The sequence below is a fragment of the Ptychodera flava genome, chromosome 5 (assembly GCF_041260155.1).
Source record: "Ptychodera flava strain L36383 chromosome 5, AS_Pfla_20210202, whole genome shotgun sequence".
Lineage (NCBI taxonomy): Eukaryota > Metazoa > Hemichordata > Enteropneusta > Ptychoderidae > Ptychodera > Ptychodera flava.
The window spans coordinates 2678812-2701625 of NC_091932.1; the positions used below are offsets into that span (position 1 = coordinate 2678812).

The 22814-nt window shown below is 36.6% G+C and overlaps 1 long non-coding RNA gene across 1 annotated transcript; it reads left to right on the forward strand.

The window, feature by feature from the left end:
• The first annotated feature begins 12958 nt into the window (after positions 1-12958).
• On the forward strand, positions 12959-22409 carry LOC139132759 (uncharacterized). Its single transcript, XR_011552408.1, has 3 exons — positions 12959-13565; positions 13835-14531; positions 19399-22409. It is a non-coding gene; the product is annotated as an uncharacterized lncRNA (long non-coding RNA).
• The last annotated feature ends 405 nt before the right edge of the window (positions 22410-22814 follow it).

The window sequence follows — 22814 nt, forward strand, 5'->3', positions numbered from 1 at the left end:
GAGATCGGGAACACAATTAATTTTGGTTTTGCCTTGATTTAATAAACTTTCTACGACTGTATGAGTTCGGTAGTGCAGAAAATATGATTATGTGTCAAAAGTTCTGGTTTTTGACTTTCCTGACTCTCGTTCCATAGTGTCTCACGAGACACGAAAAGTTCATGTCGCTTAATATCGCCGATGTTACTTATGGAAGCACTATAGTCACGGAACATATTTTCTGGGATAAAAGTGTAAGCTATAAGCTCTCAGTATGTTATTTCATTAGTAATATTTAGATCTTCTAAACTTTTGATATTCAGCAAAAGTTTAAATGCTTTTTCCTATTTTTACTCCCGCCCGGCCTTGCTAATGCCTACACAGTCAGGGGATTAATTATGGAATAAAAAGGCAAACAAATTTCTGTAAAGTTTGCATATTCCGACTTATCTATACATAAACCATTTTAAATGTATTTTTTTAAAAATCATCTACCATTATTTAGCAGTTGAAATCAGAATTATACAAAAAAGTACAAAAAAGTAATGTTAAAAAATAAGGATGCCTATACGTAGCAATAATTTTTATACAGTGAGATGAAAAGAATGATTTAATATTGAGCTTTATAAAAAGTGCGCAAATATTATCTCAAATACTAACCTGTTGAGTAGCGCTTTGCTATTTATGAGAGGTTTCTTCAATCGACAATGAAAATGTGTTTTTCTGCTTTTCAAAGTTATCTACCCGGCCATCTGACCGAGTTGACTTTCTTACTGTATTAAAGCCAATCATTCAGACAGAAACTATGGAAATCACTTCATCAAATGGCTTATCCTGCAAATCTCATGCATAATCGTAGCTGTTATTCGGACACAGGTCGGACAGTAGGCTTTCAAGGGATGTCAAGGCATTGTACGTGTACTTAAAACATATACATCTGTGCAAACAACGTGAAAAGTAAACAAGACAAATCACTATGACTTATTTTTTTTTGTAAATACAGTTTGATTTTTAAGAAAAGGGGGTACGGTCGTTGGAACTGCGCCTTTGCAACGTTCTCGTTAACAAGTAGTGTATTTCATGCACAGTACCTGGGATACATCACTTCAACATAAGCGGGAACATTTAAATTTTACGATGTGCATTATGACAAACATGTTTTAACTTTCATCAATCACCAACTTGTCTTGGATATAGTGTTACATTGGTGGTACGGTTCCTTCGACCTTTGAGCAAAATTCTGAAGACCTAATCCATGTAAGCAAGTTTTTGATCATTGCACAACACAAAAGCACAAGCGAGAGCGCGGGCGCACAGGTCTATAGATAGAGTGAAATTTTCAAGCACAGCTAAAAGTGCGCATTTTAACCGAACTGTAAGCTTACTTCCCGATCAGTGTGCATGTAAATTATATGATATGTATGATATGTATGATATAATATGGTACAGTATATCTTACTTTTCATAACTGTTCAAATACTGTATACCGCGCACCACTTCATAAAAATCATCATTGATTATCATCGGAACACTTACATCACAGTGAACTATAAATTGTGTAGAACCACGTTTTTTATTTGATGCCGCAACCTATTCGAACTGAGTACGTCAACTTGCATGCAAATGCCTGAATATACCATCTTAAATTGTTTGAGTCCATGCTGCACCTGTTGGTAACGGTGAGTCGACAAAAATATAATATGACTTTACGCATATTCGTGTGGCTTTGTGACAAGGGGGCTAGATTAAAACGGAAGCACATAGGCCTATTAGTTTCAGCGTTGATTTCTAAAATTTCCTCAACGAATAGGTGACAGTTGATCTCAGTGTGCTATGACTCTCATGATCAAGAAACGGGTGAGTTGTTGGCCGAGCGACAAAGCTTTGTAAGCTGTGCAATGATGTATCAAAAGCACAAGGCAGTGATGCTGAATCAGTATTATTTTAACAGTTTGCTCCGAACATGCCTGATACATTTTTCGATATACTTTCTTGTTTCGAATCTCTTGTCAAAGTTTTAAGAAAATGGCAATATTTCAATTTCACTCTGGCATTGTAAATGCAAGTCAATGGATTTCAAAGGTAACAACTCCCAGGCCGTCCTGTTAAAGTTCATTGCCCTATTCCATGGCCGGCCGGCGCCTGCTGCACTCGACAGTGACAATCTTGCTGCCAATCTCAGTACAGAGATTGTAGCGCCGTGGAAAATTTGGAGAGTCTCAGCAGTAGCCACTAGGAGACCCTCTAGCTTGGTTCGAATTATCCACGCCGTTGCCCCACTGCGCGTGCGCTTCAATCTGCGATCGTTTCCCCAGAGCTAAATGTTCGTCAAATGTCAATATTACCGGACGTAGTTTGCATTATTTTTGATAAGATGAGAACGTGGTCTTGACTGATGTTGGTAAGGAATTGGTTCAATTTTATAAAGTATTTGCCGCTTTGATGGAATATTTTGAATAATAATCGTTGAAAAATGCGAATATGGTACCACAAATAATCAAATACTTATCAGTCGATCAGCTGTGCAGTACTTGCAGAACGTCATTGATGCGCAACCGTTTTTGCCTTGCGAAGGTGACATTTTTGATAACTTTCCCCCTGTCATATGGTGATTGATTCGGGTAAGAATAAGTACACTCTACTGTTTTCATGTAACGTATTAAGAAAACTATGTTGCACTGTTCAACATTTTGAAATTTGTGGTCTGCAGTCGACTGCAGTCGACTGCAGCGCAAGTGTTGAAGTTACCCGGTACATAATCGCCAGCAGTTTACTTTTCTGTTGATCGCACATTCATTTTACACGATAAATATACGAGCCCCACTCATGTTCCTTCCAATTAGTAATGACTTTTACTCGTCGGTGGTGAGATTGTCATTTTAATTGTGGTAAAAAAATTACATAATCGACCATGGCATGACATATGGAATGGGATCTTAGGCAGGCCATGAAGATTGAAATTACCCTTGGGCTTCTGTGGGACAGTGATATTGATATTGCAATTTGAGTATGCTGCATGTGCTGTTCGATCAAGTCGGACTGTACTGCATGTTCTGATTGTACATATAGTAGATATACATGCATGTACTCAACAGAACTGATTGCATTTCTATGAGTTCACACGGGATGCATACGCTGCATGGCGGCAGTATATAGGCACGGTCCGGACCGTGATAAAGGGTACGCATCCGATCTCCGTGTGTACAAATGGTATTGCATTAGGGTACTTTCAGGCACCATGCCCTGCTGTGTGATGAATTGAATGTCTTGAAAGGCTGTACAGAGAAGCACTTCTGTATGGTGTTCTCAATTAGCCTTTTTAATGATGTTGCAAATTTCAAGTGGATGCAAAACATATGTACAAAAACAGTTGTTTTGAACTAGTTGAGATTTATTTTTATTGCACAATCATTGCAACCACTCTGAAGAAAAACTGACAAATGCTGTAATAATAAAAGCATAAGCATTTATTAAGCCAGAACAACAAGAGTTGATGAGTTGATGGACCAATAGAAATAATATCTCTGTTAGCCTAATTGATTTCCTTGTTCTCTTAACCAGCTTGGAAATCAGAGAATGTTACAAGTTGGTGTTCATGGAATTCTTCTGAAAAAAAAATTTGGATGAAGATATGAAAGGTATGGTACAGAGAGGTAAGGTAATCAAGCTAAGGTAAGTCACAAGGTAAGTCGTTTTTTTTGTCAGTTTACATGTTGCCAAGAGGCTTTCAATGCTGGTACTATCTATGCATGTCAAATGAAAGTCTTACCAAAATATTAGTCAAATTGGGTTAAATGTAGGGGGGCAATTACTCTAACTGTAAACTGAAATTTGTGATTGGCAAAAATGTTTGATTTTATCTGCTGAGATTTTATCCTAAGGAATTTCAGTTGACATACAAGTAGTTGGGGAAATGTTGCCAGTTTTTGTCATCATGGTAAATTGTTTTCCTCACAAAATTATTAAAACTTCATGGAATTAATTTCTCAAAGCAATGTTCTAAAAGTAAAATGCATAAGTCCTGAATCATTTTGAAAACTTTTTGTACAAATTAATACCAGTCCAAATTCAGTACTTTTTATCCAAATTAATACCAGTCCAAATTCAGTACAGCAATATACTGTCCGGTAAATACTGATGATTGCAAAAGGTGGCAACTTTTATCCATTCAAAGGGATGTAGATGTAACTTTTTATGTTTTTGAAACATTTAATCTTCAATATATTAATTTCTGTTTTCCCAAGTATTTTTGTTTTTCAGTTTGGTTGGCATATGTCATAAAATATTGAAAGTTTCAAAAGCACATATAAAACATTCCAAAGCATTTTAAAAACGTTGAAGGTTACAACTTCAATCCCATTAGTGATGTATCAGTGTTGAAGGTTTCTTTGTCTCATTTGCAATCAATGTTCAAAAACAGTGCTGGGTTTCTTTGCACAGGCTAGGAGTATTTGTATCGAAACATGCAGGGACTGTTCTGTTCACATCACCAGGGTCTGGACAGCTGATCATCTATCGTAAGGAATATCTTGTCAGTCATTTCATTATCTCATAATATTTTCATGTATTCCATGAGTGTAATCAGTCAGGATAATGGTAAAAATGGGATATGGATAATGAGAAATAAAAGGCAATGCACTGATTGGAAATCTTCAGAACTGCTGTTGTCATACATCTGTTTTAAGTTGCTCTGTGATGGCTCCCATTTTCACCCTGGCTGTGAAACGCCCAGATTTATTCTAATCCTGTTAAAAACTGCCCATCACTATTGTAGTAACTAAGCCATTCTTTGTCAATGGTTAAATGATAAGATGTTTCCACTCTGACTGAACACAAACTAAGGCAGTACAAACTTACAAATGGTAAAATTTATACAACAGTTTTTAATCACTTGTGTCAGTTTTCAGTCATTTTGCTATATGTCAATACAACTTGATTTACATAAAATGGCAAGAATGGTATTTTACTGTGTTTTGTTTGGAATTTTGTAAAAATAGGATACACTCACCCTGCATTCATTAGTTAATCATCCTTCATCCTGGGCACCGTACTCCTGACGGGATCTTCTTAACTGTTTCATTGCTATTCCCCTTTTGTGGATTCACTCCACTTATTTAAAAACAATGGGTATATACCTAGGTCTGGTGGTGAAACAGTTAAAACTGATCGGTGAAGATAGTGAGACACTAATGACTGCTCTTCAGTTGTGTATTCCCATGAAAAAAGCTTGGCACCAGTTACTCTAGTTTTGGGCAGAAGTAGACGCATGCAAAGACATTAATCATATCATGTCAATTAATTGCATATTTGCATATTTAATGAATTTTCATAATTAGGCTGATATGTCAAGAAATACTTCTTCAGATTTGTTGAAACTTGGTATAGTTGAGCTCATCTTGCTTTAACTGTTTATAAGGACGTTTATCAGTATCATGTTAATTAATTTCTAATTTGCATATTTAATGACTTTTCCTTATTAGTGTGCTACGTCCATAAATTCTGCATCAAATTTTATGAAACATGTTCTGAAATCTGATTTCTGACACTACATTGGCTGATTTGTTGTCACAATAATTCATGTACCTGTAATTGTAACACCTAAGTATTGTTATTATTGTATCGTCCTGGTCAACTATTTACTACCGGTACTTTACACCTAATAGTGATCGTCCATCTGTTTGATTCTTATGCTGATTTTCTGGTTTTACGTTAATGACACGAAGTGCATCAAGGAACACATCTGTCTCCGAGGTTGATGCATTTCCAATATAAATTTTACATTAGTATGCCAGCAAGGCTTAATTACTTACGCAACTCACCCAACACTGTTATCATGTCAGTTGTTAACATGGATGTTTGTGCGTTTTACTCAGTTTACTTTTTAAGATCACATTTTGTGTATATACGGTATATAGACCAAAGAGAACTTATATGGTGAGTCGGTGGCGTCTGTATGTTTATATGTATGTATATATGCATGTATTTATCAATGTATGTGCAGACGTGTGTTCGTCAACATCAAAACTTCAAAACCTCAGCACCTTTTTTGTATTTGATGTATAGATGCGCCAAGGGTTGGTGATGTGAATTTGTTCAAATGAACATGTCAGTGTCGAAAATATGCAAATGAGGTGAAGAAGGGAAAATACTGCAAATTGCTTAAACTCAAATTGTGGTGAAGTTTATAGAGCAATTTGGGTCAATTTTTTCTTTTTTTTGGTAAAAAATATTCTTCTCTAAAAATGCTTATCCCATTGCTTTGAAACTTGGTTCATAATCGTAGGGTTGGTCTCTGTTAGATTTGTTCACATTGTGGTGAAATTTCCATATTTGTATTTTTGGGGTAGTTTTTTCACATTTTTGATCAAAAAATCATTTTCTGTGACATAGCTATTATGATTGCATTGAAACTTGATATGCATGTACCAAGAGGCAACCTTAGTTGAGTGTCTTCAAATTGTGATGAAATTTTCATTTTGCAGTTTTGGGGCAATTTTCTCCATTTTTGATTCTCTGACTTTGCTTGTCTGATGACTTTGTAACTTGATGTGCATATGTTCCCAGGGTACACTTTGTTAAGTATACTCATTCAGGCCTGCCACATCGAACCAAATGTGATTAAAATGTTATTGACTTTTATGTTTTTTTGGGGGGGGGGTGTTTTCTGCTAGTTGCGTTGGTATTTTTGTGAATAAATCTATGTATAAGAAAGAAAGTAATCTTGAAGCTGTACCTTTTGAATAGAAATTTTTAATAAAAATAAATGCAAGAATATGACTTTTTTAAGATACAGGGAAAACATGAAAGAAATGAATGTATTTTATCAAGTGTTTGTAGCTATTGTGGGATTGCTCAGTCAACTAGCAAGAGACAGGGAGCTATGTATGTTTGTCTGTATATATATATGTACTCAACTTTATTTATTTTTTATTTATCGATTTGGTATTCATTCATTTTATTTATTTATTTTTATTTAATCGATCATCCAATGTGTGAACGCCCAATTAGAGGATGAGGTACCCATAACCAATGGAGCCATAGGGAGTAAAGTGCCTCTCTCAAGGGCACAACAGCATGTTAGAGTCTTGAACTTACTATCCTCCAACAGCGAGTCCGTTACTCTGGACTTACCAAGTCTCAAACTCACCGTCTTCTGATAGTGAGCCAGGTACTCTAACTACTACCCCATGGTGCCTCTTTATCTATCAAGACAGAGAAAAATTGAAGTGCATCATGAAGTCGTCTTGTATAATGACAGTTGTAAATGAGATCTATTCAGGAGAACATTGAAAAAGAAGTTAGTACATAATGAGCAAGATTTAATCAGCTTGGTCTAGATCTTGCAATATTCAAATTAATCTGTTACACGGAGTCCTTGTGGTGTAAACTTCTTGATAGCCAAGTCTTATGTTCAGCATGTCACTGCAAAGAACACCAAACTGCTGCAATTCAATGCTCTTGTCATAGTCAGTAATTTGGTTGATTAGCTGTTTAACTTTGGCAAATAACATTTTATTTTAGACAGTTTACATAGACAAATCCATCAGTTTGAGTGGTTTTAAGTCCATCATTGAAGTGCAGCAACTGTCAAGGAGATATTACCCTCCTCTATTAGATATAGCCTCTCTAATGCACTCTGATACATGTCTTATACATGTTAATTGCAAACACTTGGTTGAATTGTAACAGTATTATTGCCATCTTAATCTGTGTCAAATTTTGAAATGCATAGCAATTTACCAAAACGATAATGTCTATCTCCTGAACTATAAAGCTGGTTTGTTTCTGTTGACCAAGCAGGCAAAATTAATACATATACCATAAAGGTATCTGTGTGTGTATGTATGAGTGTGTGCGTGCATGCATCAATGGATGAAATACATATCTACCATTATGTATGTGTATGCATTGGTATGCTGGACTGTAAACAGTAAATTTTACGTGAAAAAGAGATTGTAAATCTCCTGATCCAAGCTGGTTGTTTCTCTCAATCAAGCAAGCAAAATGAATATGGATATGTGTGTATGTATGAGTGTGTGCATGTATGTGTGGCATGCATCTATGTATATATTATATATTCTGTATGTATGTATGTATGTATGTATGTATGTATGTATGTATAGTATCTATATATGTATGTATGTATGTATGTATGTATGTATGTATGTATGTATGTATGTATGTATGTGTATGTTTGAAGGCACTTGTTTATCAATGTGCATGTATGTCTCTCTCTCACTGACTGTCATGTATTCATACATGAACAATGTACAGTATGTGTGTCTATATTTTTGTATAAATGACTGTTTGTTGCACTGAATGCATATTTTATGCGTATGAATTTATGGTGTTTTGTGTATTATAATATAATATATAGGTATGATGCATGTGTGTGTATTGTTGTGTTAATGGTAGTAATGTATGAATGTGTTCATGCATATTGTCAATCATGTATAGATGAATGTGGGATGTTTGTATTTAACATTATTTTTGTAATGTATGGATGAATGCTGTGTATGTGGATGCATGTGTGTTTACATATGTGGACAGTCAGCAGATATCTCTGAACAATTTGGGTTTTCTGATAGAGCAAACACCTTTGACTCGCAATGACAATTTCTTGAGAAGCACATGGTTTCATAAACTCTGACAAAGCTTCTGAGTACAGGATGTCATATCAATCATGCTGGATTTCACTTGGATCTGATCCTCAAATTCCTGATGACAACTATTGCTAGGAGACAAGTGCATTGACTGTGATGAGGAACAAACTTCCAGCTTTTGTTGCCAAGTGAAGAAATGGATTTGTGACATTGAAACTGAGGCTGGTAAATTTGGACAAGGAGATCACGGACGAGCACAACATTTAGAAAGTAACACCTTGAATGTTCATTGTAACTACCCTGCAAGTGGCCTGAGAACTGCATTTCTGTTGCAAGTTTGCAGCTTTCCTAGGATGTAACAACAATGTGCCTCTGTGAGCATTTGAAATGCATGTCATGTCCTGCAATGTTACTCCTTGATGAGATGCATTCTTTCACTGAATTACAGCTTCAACACTGGACCAAGCAGGCTACTTTCACTGTGATTTACAACACCAAGAAACACTTCGTTCCGTCAGTTTCTAGCATATTTACATTTTGCTAATACAGCAAAATGTCAGAATTGGACAAAACTTTAATTGGTTCAACAGACCATGGAATATTCCCATTCATCATACCATGGACAGATGTGATTGAATGTTAGGATTGAACTGGCGGAAATCAAACCATTGATGCAGTTCAGATGATGCATATCAAGGACAAACCGGTGTAATAGCTTACAATATCATGAACATTGTAGCATACACATGTGATCAACTTGAGGAACAATGTGATTTCCTTACAAGAGTGTTACGATGTAATATTCCACAATGGAATATGGACTGTGCTTCAACAACAGAAGAGGAAAAAAGGATCTCTGATCACTGCAGTTTGTGTCTGTTGTTCAAGTGAGAAATACAGAGTTCCCGTGAGTTACAACTTGCCACCATATGTATCTAGTCTGTATTTCATCGACGGAAGAGTCATCGATGTTGATAAAATGGCAGACAGCTTCTGTGCAGACACCTTTGCCCACGGATGTGCTGAAATGGAAACTGCATGGCATGTTTGTTTATCAATGTACACTTGATGGTTCACGTCTGTATATTGCCTTCAATTGGAATCTATCAGGCAGAACTGTGTGAGAAACAAGCATGAGAACTATTTTGAAAAACTACCAAATAATGAAGATTACTACCAATGTACCTGCCAGAGATGCTCCAGCAACAAAAAAAGTATATTGCTGCAGTTCCTACAGACAAAGGATGTCCTCTGCATGAGAAGGAGGGGCCCCTCTACTCTAAGCTATATCAGAGATATGACAAAAAAAAAATATTGTAAAACTGTTCAAATTACTAGAGTGAGCTATGATGTTAAATTTCATAAATAATTATGGAATGTCAGAGATGCCTGCTGTCTTGTATATTGACGCAATATGGGTTAACTGAAATGTGAACTCAGGCAAAAAAAAATCCTCTATTACCTGTACAAAGATACTAGGTAGCAATGTTAACAAATACATCTCAATATGGCATTTATTATAGAAATAATGAGTATGTGTCTGGCATCAAAAGAATTTTATATATATTTTTGTTGTCTACACCATCAAAAGATTACTCAAGCATGATGGTAATTAAATAGATTGGCTTTAATCACATATTACATTAAACTATAGTTATACCTACCGGTATATGCCATCACAATGTACAGAGACGGTAAAAATTGTCTACTTTCAAAAGACTATATACTACCTGTGCTATTCATAGTCCATTATAGGCTACTTCTTTTTGTGAAATTGGTTCGTAGCTCAAAGTTAACCTGTGAATAAGTTTGCCTCTTAGGTTTTATTCAGAGCAGTGAACAATATTGCATTCAAAAACTCTTTATATGTGTGTATTATTGTATGAAGTGATTAAAAGAGCTAAAATATTTGGACATTGCGCCATTCCTATAGCTGTTGATATAGTCAAAATGTTTTTTGAAGTGTTTGCTGAGTGAGTGTATGTAGTGACTGGTTTGTGGAGTTTGTGTTGTGGAGTGTCTTAAGGAGAGAGAGAGAGAGAGATGATAATGTGTACCGGTATGATGTACATCTAACAGGAGAGAGAGAGAGAGAGAGAGAGAGAGAGAGAGAGATGATAATGTGTATGATGTACCGGTACATCTAACAGGAGAGAGAGAGAGAGAGAGAGAGAGAGAAGATAATGTGTATGATGTACATCTAACAGGAGAGAGAGAGAGAGAGAGAGAGAGAGATATGATGTGTATGATGTACCGGTACATCTAACAGGAGAGAGAGAGAGAGAGAGAGAGAGAGAGAGAGAGAGTATACAAAAGGTACTGATATGAAAGAGAGAGAGACTGTCATGAGTGCAAAATAGTACTGAGAGTGTTAATCTGTGTCTGAAAGGTACTGATATCAGAGAGGGAGAGAGTGTGTGTCCAAAGTTACTCACATGAGAGAGAAAGAATGCTTGTATGTGTGCATGTAAAAGTAATGTTTTTATTTTGCCAAAAGGAAAAGAAAGAGAGGAGAGGGTGTGATGTGTGTGTGTGCATGCCTGCAGGAGTTTTTACTGAAGTAAGTAATGTGACATCAAATCAGTTATATTGTTTTTCACTTATTTCTATGTTTGGTTTTTGAGGTGCCATGGATGGATTAATTTAAAAAAAAAAAAAAAAAAAAAAAAAAATATATATATTATAATATATATATATATATATATATAATATATATATATATATATATATATATATAGATATATATTATCTTTCCATTACATCGTATTCTTTTGAATATTTGATTTTTGATTTTGTCAGTCTGTATGTATGTGTGTCTGTCCGTCTGTCAATCAATTTGATGATGTTATGATGCTTTCTTCTTCAGGTGAAAAAAGGCAAATTATTTCACTTATTTCTATGTTTGATTTTTGAGGTGCCATCGATGGATTAATTTAGAAAAAAAATTTTCAATTACATCGTATTCTTTTGAATGTTTAATTTTGTCAGTCTGTATGTACGTATGTCTGTCCGACCGTCAATCAATCAATCTGATGATGTTAAGATATTTTACTTCTTCTTGTGAAAAAAGTCAAATTATATTGTTTTTCACTTATTTCTATATTTGATTTTTGAGATGCCATGGATGGATATTAATTTAAAAAAAAAAATTTTCAATCACATCGTATTCTTTTGAATATTTAATTTTGTCAGTCTGTATGTACGTATGTCTGTCCGTCCGTAAATCAATCAATCAATCTGATGATGTTAAGATACTCTTCTTGTGAAAATAGTCAAATTATATTGTTTTTCACTTATTTCTTTGATTGATTTTTGAGGTGCCATGGATGGATTAATTTAAAAAAAAAATTTCAATAACATTGTATTCTTTTGAATATTTAATTTTGTCAGTCTGTATCTATGTATGTCTGTCCGTCCGTAAATCAATCAATCAATCTGATGATATTAAGATACTTTCTTCTTGTGAAAATAGTCAAATTATATTGTTTTTCACTTATTTCTATGCAAACGCCTGTGTTCAAAAAAATATAGACCCCCCCTGCATTTTTCGCGAAAAAATGATGACTCCCGCCCTTTGTCAAACGAAAAATTTTGATGACCCCCCCCCCCCCCCCCCCCCCCCCCCCCCCCCGGCTGAAAAATAACCAAACCCATATGTCAAATTTACCCACACGGTTTGGATTCGAACTCCGGTACGCGGCGCACTTTATTCGTGTAGCAGAGATGCCAGTGCACAAACTTCTCAGCCACATGCATGCAAACGTCTGTTAATTAGGACGACTGTAAGGCAATTTTGAACTTCATTTCCATAGACAACTTATGTCCATGGACATTGTATAAAGTAAACTTTATTGGAGTGGTTCGCCAAAGGCAGCCCTCTGGTTAAGAGGGTCATGGGCCATTACGTAAAGTCAACTTTATTCTAGTGGGCCACCAAAGGTGGCCCGCTGGTAAAAAGAGGGTCGACCATGGCCATTGCACGAAGTAAACTTTACTGAACAGTGCCGCTGAAGGCGTCCGGCCGTTAAGATGGTCATGGGGTATTACAATAAAGTCAATTTATTGTAGTGGGCGGCCGCAGGCGGCCCGCCGGTAAAGAGGGTCGATCATGGCCATTGCATGAAGTAAACCTAATTGGAGTGGTCCGCCAAAGGCGTCTGCCCGTTAAGAGGGTCATGGGTAATACATAAAGTATATTTATTGTAGTGGGCCGCCGAAGGCGGCCCGCCCGTAAAGAGGGTCGATCATAGCCATGGCATAAAAGTGAACTTTATTGTCGGTATTATGTTTTTGAAAATGTGGTGACCCCCCCCTTTCCTACCAGTTAAAAAGTGATGACCCCCCTTCTCGGATTCCAAAATTATGATGACCCCCCCTGGATTTTGCCGCCCTCCCCCTCCCCCGGCCGTAAAAACTGAACGGTCCCTTAAATGTTCATTTCCCTGTTAAGATGCAACATAAGGATCATGTTTTGACATGCTTGTTTCAACCGACTTTACCCGATAGTCTGACTCATGAACTTGGTAGGACAAGGGTTAACAGCAGTGACTACGTCATTACACCTGTCTGATTACACTCAGGAATTCATGAAATAATAGGATGGGATTGATGAGGTGGCTTACTTGATACTCCTTACGATAATGACCTACTGCCAGTCCGTGATGATTGGAGTGGGACCGACCTGTGTGTTTCAATGCAAGTACCCAAAATTAGCATTTTGCGGGATCATCGACTGTGGTTGAACATTCATTGCATGTGGGAAAACCATCAATAGTGTAATATCCTTTTTCTGTGTGTAGTAATATGGAAGTATATGACAAGAGTGACTTAGTTTTGTCTTTCTGGGTTTTTTTTTTATGTCGTCCATATTTGCTGTGAGTGCCTATCCCTTCCTGTTTTGCTGTGCATGCCTGACTTGCCCTGGCTGTGCAGAAGATCTCTAAGAATTATCTGAAACATCACTCAAGTTGAAGTAACATAAAGGTGGGTTCTGATATAATTGTCAATTTAAGAAAGAAAGAAAGAAAGAAAGGCACACCGTAATTCAACTACACTTCTTCTTTTCAGCTTCTGGTTGCCGTATGCCCTTTTAAAAGAAGCCACGGATTTGTAGTAATTGTGCTTCATTTGTTTGTCTGTGGGACAAGAGTGACTTAGTTTTGTCTTTCTATTTTTTACATGATCCATATTTGCTGTGAGCGCCTGTCCCATCTCATCTTTCTATGCACGACTGACTTGCCCTGCCTGTGCAGAAGATTTCTAAGAATCTGAAATATCACTCAAGCTGAAGTAACTTATAAAGGTAGGTTCTAATATGATCTCAATTAAAGCAAGAAAAAAGAAAGAAAGAAAGAAAGGCACAATACAATTCAACTACACTTCTTATTTTTAGCTTCCAGCTGGGAAAACCATCAATAGTGTAATATCCTTTTTCTGTGTGTAGTAATATGGAAGTATATGACAAGAGTGACTTAGTTTTGTCTTTCTGTTTTTTTTTTATGTCGTCCATATTTGCTGTGAGTGCCTATCCCTTCCTGTTTTGCTGTGCATGCCTGACTTGCCCTGGCTGTGCAGAAGATCTCTAAGAATTATCTGAAACATCACTCAAGTTGAAGTAACATAAAGGTGGGTTCTGATATAATTGTCAATTTAAGAAAGAAAGAAAGAAAGAAAGGCACACCGTAATTCAACTACACTTCTTATTTTTAGCTTCCAGTTGCCATATGCCCTTTCAAAAGAAGCCACAGGTGTGTAGTAATTGTGCTTCATTTGTTTGTCTGTGGGACTTAAACAAGAGTGACTTAGTTTTGTCTTTCTATTTTTTACATGATCCATATTTGCTGTGAGTGCCTGTCCCTTCCTGTCTTTCTGTGAACGACTGACTTGCTCTGCCTGTGCAGAAGATTTCTAAGAATCTGAAATATCACTCAGCTGAAGTAACTTATAAAGGTAGGTTCTAATATGATCTCAATTAAAGCAAGAAAAAAGAAAGAAAGAAAGAAAGGCACAATACAATTCAACTACACTTCTTATTTTTAGCTTCCAGCTGCCATATGCCCTTTCAAACGAAGCCACAGGTGTGTAGTTAATGTGCTATTGAAATTCAGGGGGTCACTTTGCAGAGTTTGGTACTAGAGAAAAAAATAACCAACTATCTACTGATTTGAAATTCAAAATGGCCACCATCGCTGTGTTTACTCTATGGGTAATATAAAATTTTGATTTTTTGAAAAGCTAAGTCTTCTCACTCAAAAAGCTTTTGAATAGGCCACAACAAGTGGTAGATTCATGGGAATTCTAAAAAAATTGAGAGTCTGAAACACCTGTCCCCTCGGCACATTCCATTGAAATATATTTCTAACAACATTTACTGGTAGGTGTAGAAAAAGTTTTGTTCAAACCATTGTTTCCAGAACTATTGATATGCAAATAAACAATATAAATGTAAAAAAATTGTCAAAAGTTGACATTGCTTAAACCATTGGCCTTCTGAAGTTAGAATTTAGTTGAAATGTTTCTGTTTGAATCTAAAATTAAGTTTATTTCAATCAAATTGTGAAGTGATTGATATGCGAATGGGTAAAATAAATCATGAATGTGTTGAAAATAGTAAAAAATTCAATACTCAAACAGAATTCAAATTAAGATATAAGTACTTGCTCAAAATGTTCGCATTTCACAAGTTTATGGGAACAAACTTGTTGGATTTGATTTACAAGCAAATAAACAAGTCATTGAAAATGACACAGTCCCAGCTTGTAATTTACAATTTGTCAGTAGAAGTAACTTAATTAAAATCCATATGAAAAAAGAAATGATGATACCAAGGACCTGTCTTTGACTGAACCCATATCGGATTGGATTGTCAACAAGTACCGTAGACAGTATGAAAGGCATATGGTATGTCCTTTTACCATGTAAAACAGAATTCTATTTGTCTTGTACTGGCTGTTGAAATGTTAAAATTCAACTAATCAGCTAAAACTGTTCCAAGCGTGTTTGAGAAATGGCTCTTGCATGAGGCATCCATTCAGTTAAAACTAAAACCCAGGTTTGATATTTAAACAGCTAAAACTGTTCCAAGCGTGAGTTAAAACTAAAACCCAGGTTTGATATTTAAACAGCTAAAACTGTTCCAAGCGTGTTTGAGAAATGGCTCTTGCATGAGGCATCCATTCAATTAAAACTAAAACCCAGGTTTGATATTGAAAACTCAAGTTTGTCTGGTTTGCAACTTAATCCCTGTAAAACTGTTCTTAATGGATCAAATATTGCAAAGGTAGGTTTCCTGTACACGCGTACGGTGTTGATATTCAGCCTCTATGACCATGCATCATTGACATTGCCCTTTTCCCTTTTCTCTTAGGAAGTCTATTCAGCAAGGTATCACCAGTAATGCTAAAATACACACAGAAAGTTGTTATCATGAGATAAGGATAGGGTTTGCTGTGTCATGTTTTAATGCAGTGGCTGCTTTATAGACATAAAAAATCAGAAGGAACAGATTTGAACCTAAAATGCCTGGGTTCAGTACAGAAGAGACTTACTATAATTAGCCATTGATACTGCTAAATGTCCTTGACATTTAGATCATCAAATTTGAATCAGTATTTCTTCACATATTACCAGAATTATAAAAATTCATTAAATATGCAAATTGGCAACTAATTTACACAATAATGACAGTTTTTATTGTGTGCTATAAGAGCTCTGTGTGACCTACATCTGTAAAAAGTTTCATCAAATTTATCACAGTCTATCCAGAAATAGAGCTCTTTTTTAAATTATTCACTAATTATGCAAATCAGCACTACTTATGCATGCCACTAAAAACAATGGACGTGCATATGGATGTCATAGTTTATTATCCTTGTACCAAACTTAAAAGAAAAATCTGTTGAGGCATGTCTTAGATGTCTGTGTGGATGTATTGACACACGGATGCACGTAGCCTCATCTGTAGGTCCCCCTTGACTTTGTCTGTGGGGTGTAATTAAGCAAATTGGCAAAAGTTACAAGCTCAACCGATTAGTAGCCCACTACAGTGTATCATAAATGTCGGAATAGCATTGTCTTATAGCATTGCTCTCTGACTACCACACAAAAATGAAAATTTTGTAATTTATTCTTAAAGCTCCTGGTATTTCTAACTTTTAGCAATGATATCTGCAGTATGCGAAGTAGACCATACTGAATCACATGGTTTGCATGCCCTACCCGCCTTAAAAATGTGTACGATTAACATTAAAAGGAGCGAAAACTGACTTCTTGTCCGGGCCAGAAATTAGGCTTTGTTAACACACAAAACAAAACATAATCACACCACCGCGCAAGCTCAACCACATCTACGCAACTTTTACCATGGTGTCCATAGAAACTTACGTTATTCCAAAAGGTCTTGTCAATTGGAGACTCTGCTAAAAACGTGCAAAAGTTTGGTGAAATATCGGAAAGAAATAAGTGTTTACAGATTGTTCTGACTGTATAATGAACTGTGAAAACAAATGTCCTGAACAGCTAAACTAACGATACAGGCAGTCGATTGTAAACTTCATGCACAGTATTACATGTTATCACTGATGGTACGGAGATCAAGTTTGCTGAATGAATTGAGAGAGAAAAACAATATAAATAAAAATTCAATACTTCACCATCATAATCATTGAATTAGTCATTTCTTCTACATGTATTATGCACTATTATGAAAATTTTGTTGAAAATAAATGTTGGGACTGATTCTGCTCTGTCTACTCAAACAAAGTTTAGTGTATGGCCGGGCTAGGCAGGATAGGCAACACAGCCCATCAACTTTGCATATCAATGCTGTAATTGAAAATGCTCAGAAAGGAACAAATTATATCTTAAATGCAGTACAAAAGTTTTACTTAGTAAATTTAAAGGTATTTCCAAATAATATTGAACATAACGGCTATCTAATCCTCACAAGAGCTACAATACCGGTAGTAGTGAGGAATTCCCAACTGCACAATGTGCTCAGGACTGTGATTTGGCTGCGGGAGATATGGCGTACCGCTAAGCATGGACGCAATTAGGTTCGTGTGCTAAGTAAATCCCCCAATTTGCATGGACAGTGCCCGAGACAATTATACGCGCAGCTTGATGAGAGAGTTGTTCAGCTAATATGCCTAAATGAAGTGATCTACACAAAACTTTTGAACATTACTCAAACTTGTTCTGAAATTGATCAATGGTTCTGACCTATGGATTTTACACTACTAGTCCTGTACAGCTGTTCAAGTGTAGTTGGGCTGGGCCGAGATTGGCATGGGGCCTGCAGCAAGGTAAAGTTGACAGTGTCATTGCAGAATGCCTGGGTGTTGGCCTTTCACGTTTGTGAGGAAATTTACTGCTGTATTCAGAATGCCATTATACAGGTATAAAAGCTCAAATATTGATGCATCAAAGGCCAATAGTCTGTAAATTTCTTAGCTGTAGCTTCATTGTTTTTTCTAAATTTTTGCTGAGACATCAGCTGTGCGTATACTGGTCCTGGTGATTTTTACTCAGGCGTACACAGCTGGTACCATTGAGTACATGAACAATGATATAATTTCCATCATCACTATCTTCTGTTTCATAATCAGTATTGCTGGTAGTTGCAGCTGCTTGCAGTTTTTTGCCTATTGTTCTGTAAAAGTATTTATTTGCTTTTTATTTAACATGTATAAGAATAAAATATACATTATCAAATAATCATTATGTCAGTGAGGACAAAACAAGTAAGACAAAGAAAACAAAACATTTTGAGCACCCCCTTGTAGCTTTCAATTTTTGAATGACCCCAGGTTGTAAATACTGACGGTTTCCTTACTTGCTGCCAAAGGCCATTGTGTTCACTGCACTAGGTAGCCTGCCATGCATTGCCAAAATATGTTGCTTCTATTTCACAATCACCTTGCTGCTAATGTGACAATCAGCCGAATTTTATTACTTCAAGTTACTCAATTTTTATAGTTATTTGCCCAAAGGTGTGAGCCATGTGTATATAGTGTCGTCTTGATTTTACATCGGTACAAGGAGTTCCTGTGACCCACTGCATGGTGCACATCAGCCACTGCCAGCTGCACATTGTATAATCCGTATATAATGCACACAGTGTAGCAGAATAGAATGTTAGCCTCTGCCAAAGTTCTGTATCCTCTGAAACTTAGTAGCTGTATGTATTTAAAAAATGAAGAACAAAATAAAATCATTTGCAGGTCATTCAGCCAGCGACTTTTGACAATTGCCCGGGCAGTGCAGCTTGGCATGGCATTGGCCCCTGGAATGTTGCAAGCTCGATGATGTCATCAGTATTGTCGTTTTTGGTCACGTGCACCACCTACAAGTTGGCAACAAACCTGCACAGCAATCCAACTTGATGGGGCAATATTTAGCGATCATATGTAACTATATGCAGCAAAAAATTGGCTTATTTCTTCACTGAAAAACATTTCTCTATGGATGTAAGGGAATAACATGTAATTTCGAATATTCAAAAACATTAAAGTTTGAAATACTGGGGCTTTAATATTTGCAGTTATCCTAGGCGTTCTGACTTGTTGTGACTGGAAGCAGACATTCATTAACTACAGTTGCTTGTAGTGTTCACATCTCTTCCCCCTGTTGCAGTAATAGGAACTGTGTGCTTTACACCATAGTCATATAGGCTAGTGCAAAAGTATTCGGGGGGGGGGGGTTTAATGATACATTGCAACAAATATTGTATAGAAGATTAATTTGTTGAACCAAATGAGAAATTTATAAAACTGATGAAGGACCAACACCCTATATTTATTTTATTCCTTTGTTTCAGGATATTTGGTTTCATGGAAATGTTGGATTGAGGATAAGAGGAACTTGTGTTATTGGAAGATTCATCACACAACTTTGACTTGTCAACAACTGGTTATAATGATGCAAACTCAAACTTCGTAATACATCTGTGGTTGTGTTTATTGACATTTGTGTATGCTAGTGTGAGTTGGAGAAATACAGGTTAATAAAATGATATTTGCCAAAAAGGGGGTTGTCTCTGATATTCTTCCTTTTACATACAGTTCTCATCATAAGGGTCCACGGACGTCATGTTTTGAAAGTTTATTTACATTTGCTGATCCCAAAGGTAAGTGACATTGATGCCGGGCAAGAAGAAAAAAGTCAACATGTATGTGATCAATTTACCAACTGTGACCTATTAAAGCCCCAATAGCTGTGAATGTTTTATAAACTGATCTCAAAATATCCTGAGTTTTGAAAGTTTTGTGTGAGTTAAAAGACCCATTAAAGACTGAAAATGTATAGAACACTGTTTTAAATGTTGAAAGTGGTAATTCTAACATTTTGACATCATCTTAGATTTTCGGCCATTTTAAAATAATCATATGACAGTGAAATAAAAATTATAACTGTTACAACAAAATGTCGGCCATCACGTGTTGTGCATGTAAGTTAATAGCAACATGCTTGTTTCTGGTATGATCATGTGTAAATGCAGGAAATACTGTTTTAGTTCTTTTCCGCAGGGAGGGCTATTTTATGAGTGCAGTATGTATTTATTATTCAGCCTGGTAAAACATGTAAGCAAGGTCCCCAGCAGTTATACTTCTATTCATGTCCCTCAGGTAGCACATTTGCTTGGACAAACTTTGGTTTGAAAATAAATTCATGAAAATAATGTGTTAAAGTTTGCAGCTATTGAGGCTTCAAAATATAAAAGGAAGTTCGCCAGCTCTGACTTATTAAAATAAGGAAATGTCTCCATTGTCCCCAGCTATTGTGACCATTGTTCCCATTGTACTGAAATGTTGAAAGATTCATTATTGCTGGGTCAAAGGCCAATAAAATTAAGATAACGCAATAAGTCTATATGTTGATGATATAAAATTGTTATTTGGCCAAACTACTTCAAGTGAAGGGGATGTACTGCATTACCCTTGGGTTATCATATCAAGTAGGTAGATTAAAGGCACTGCAATAATAAATTAGAAGGGCACCCAATACAGTCAGCCAACCAAACCCTCTAATTTGCATGGAACTACTTGGCAACATCCATTCACTTTTGAATACGCTGCAAACCAACCGATTTGGAGTACTTTTCTGTTGAATAAGTGATGTATAAAATGCTCTCAAATATAAATTAACATTATCACCTATGTAAATTGCATATGATGCTGCTTAGTCTGGCAGAGACCCTGGGATTTGCGTTCTCCCCTTTTGGAACACGCGCGCCCTTCAGAGACGCGACGCGGATCCCAGGGTCTGGACGTTCTTGCAAGTGACCGGTCGGATTTCTGCCTGATCTGGGTACTTTATAGAACTCCACACATCCATTAATCAAAACAAAAATGACAAAGTAGCATAGCCAAATAAAATTAAAAATGAAAAATAAAAACATACCACGTATATAGGTCTACCGGCTACTAGTTAGCTAGTCTGGTTCCCTGCCCCCTTTCTACGAAAAGGGTCAGGTATGCGCCATCCTATTCACAGCACTGATTGGACGACACTATGGAACATGTCAATTTGCTATGGGGAGCACCTGCGTCTGCTGCGTCCGCTGCAGTGTTATATGTTATTTCAAATTTCAAAAACAAACAAAGAAATAATTCGATTCTGTCATTCGGATGACGTACATGTACGCTCTTTCACAAATATATCACCTTGTACGACGTTTTGCATAATGGCAAACATTGATTTTTGAAGACTTGTGTAATGTTCATGTAACTGCCCCTCCTACTTTGTTGCTGAGTTACTGTCAAGGGCGCAGTCATTTCGAACATTCCAGCCTGACATCACGCGCCACGCACATCCGCCATTTTGCCCAAAATCTGGGCAAAATGGCTGCCGCATACCTGACCCTTTTCGTGAGTGTAGCGCAGCCAACGGTAGAAAGGGGGCAGGGAACCAGACTACTAGTTAGCTCCCATGCCCATATGTATATATGGCAATGGAAGCTATTCTTATAGGCTAGGGAACTGTCTGTATGTATGTATGTCTGTCCGTCAACATCAAAAACTCCAAAACCACCACATTTCATCTTGATATTTGGTTTGTACACGGATGATGGGCTGTACATGAGATTTTGTTTTAATGAAGTTGTCATTGCCAAAAATATGCAAATTTAGTGAAAAAATGTAAAAACAGTCAAAATTGAAAAACTCAATAACCACTGAGCAGATTACATGAAAAATTAGCAAGTAAGTACTTTGGGCTGTTCTGAAATGATTGTGCACATCTTGGGTCAGTATCTTGGACTTGCTATTTTTCATTAATTTTTTTGTAATTTTCTCCCATTTTTGGTCAAAAAATCTTCTTTCCTGAAACCGCAAGTCCGATTGATTTGAAACTTGGTATGGAAGTGCATTGGCGTGACCTTTCCCAAATTTGGGCAAATCGTGGTGAAATTTGCATATTTTTAGTTTACACGTCCATAGACTCCCATGTATAAGGCAGATCTCCATTGACTCCCATGTATAAGGTCACAAAAAATAAAAAATTAGTTTCTCATCGTATTCATATTGCAAAAAGGATGCAGTGACACAATTTTTAGTCCCCACGGATGAAGTCGAGTGGGCTTATAGATTGGGTCATGTCCGTCTGTTCGTCCATCCGTGAGTCCATCCGTTCACGCAGATATCTCGGATATTTTGACAAAATGTCATGTGACCTCATTGACCTTTGACCTCAAATTTACATATTTGTCCATAACTCAGTAACCACAAGTGCTACCACCTTTCATATATGGTATGATGGGACACCTTATGACGCCGCATATTGTATCTCTTTAATTATGCACATATCTAATTTTGAGCGAGCCAATAGAGCAAGAGGTCTGATTTTTGGTATATAGGGATAACTTAGCAATACAATTGTTTTGACAAAATGTCACATAACTGCGGTGACCTTGGACCTCAAATATACATATTTGTCCATAACTCAGTAACCACAAGTGCTACACCCTTTATGTATGGCATTGGGACACCTTATGATGCCACATATTGTACCTCATTAATTATGCACATATCTAATTTTGAGCTAGCAATAGAGCTAGGGGTCTGATTTTTGGTATATAGGGATAACTTAGAAATACAATTTTTTTGACAAAATGTTACGTGACCTTGGTGACCTTTGACCTCAAATATACATATTTGTCCATAACTCAGTAACCACAAGTGCTACACCCTTCATATTTGGTATGATTGGATGCCTTATGACACCACATACTGTACC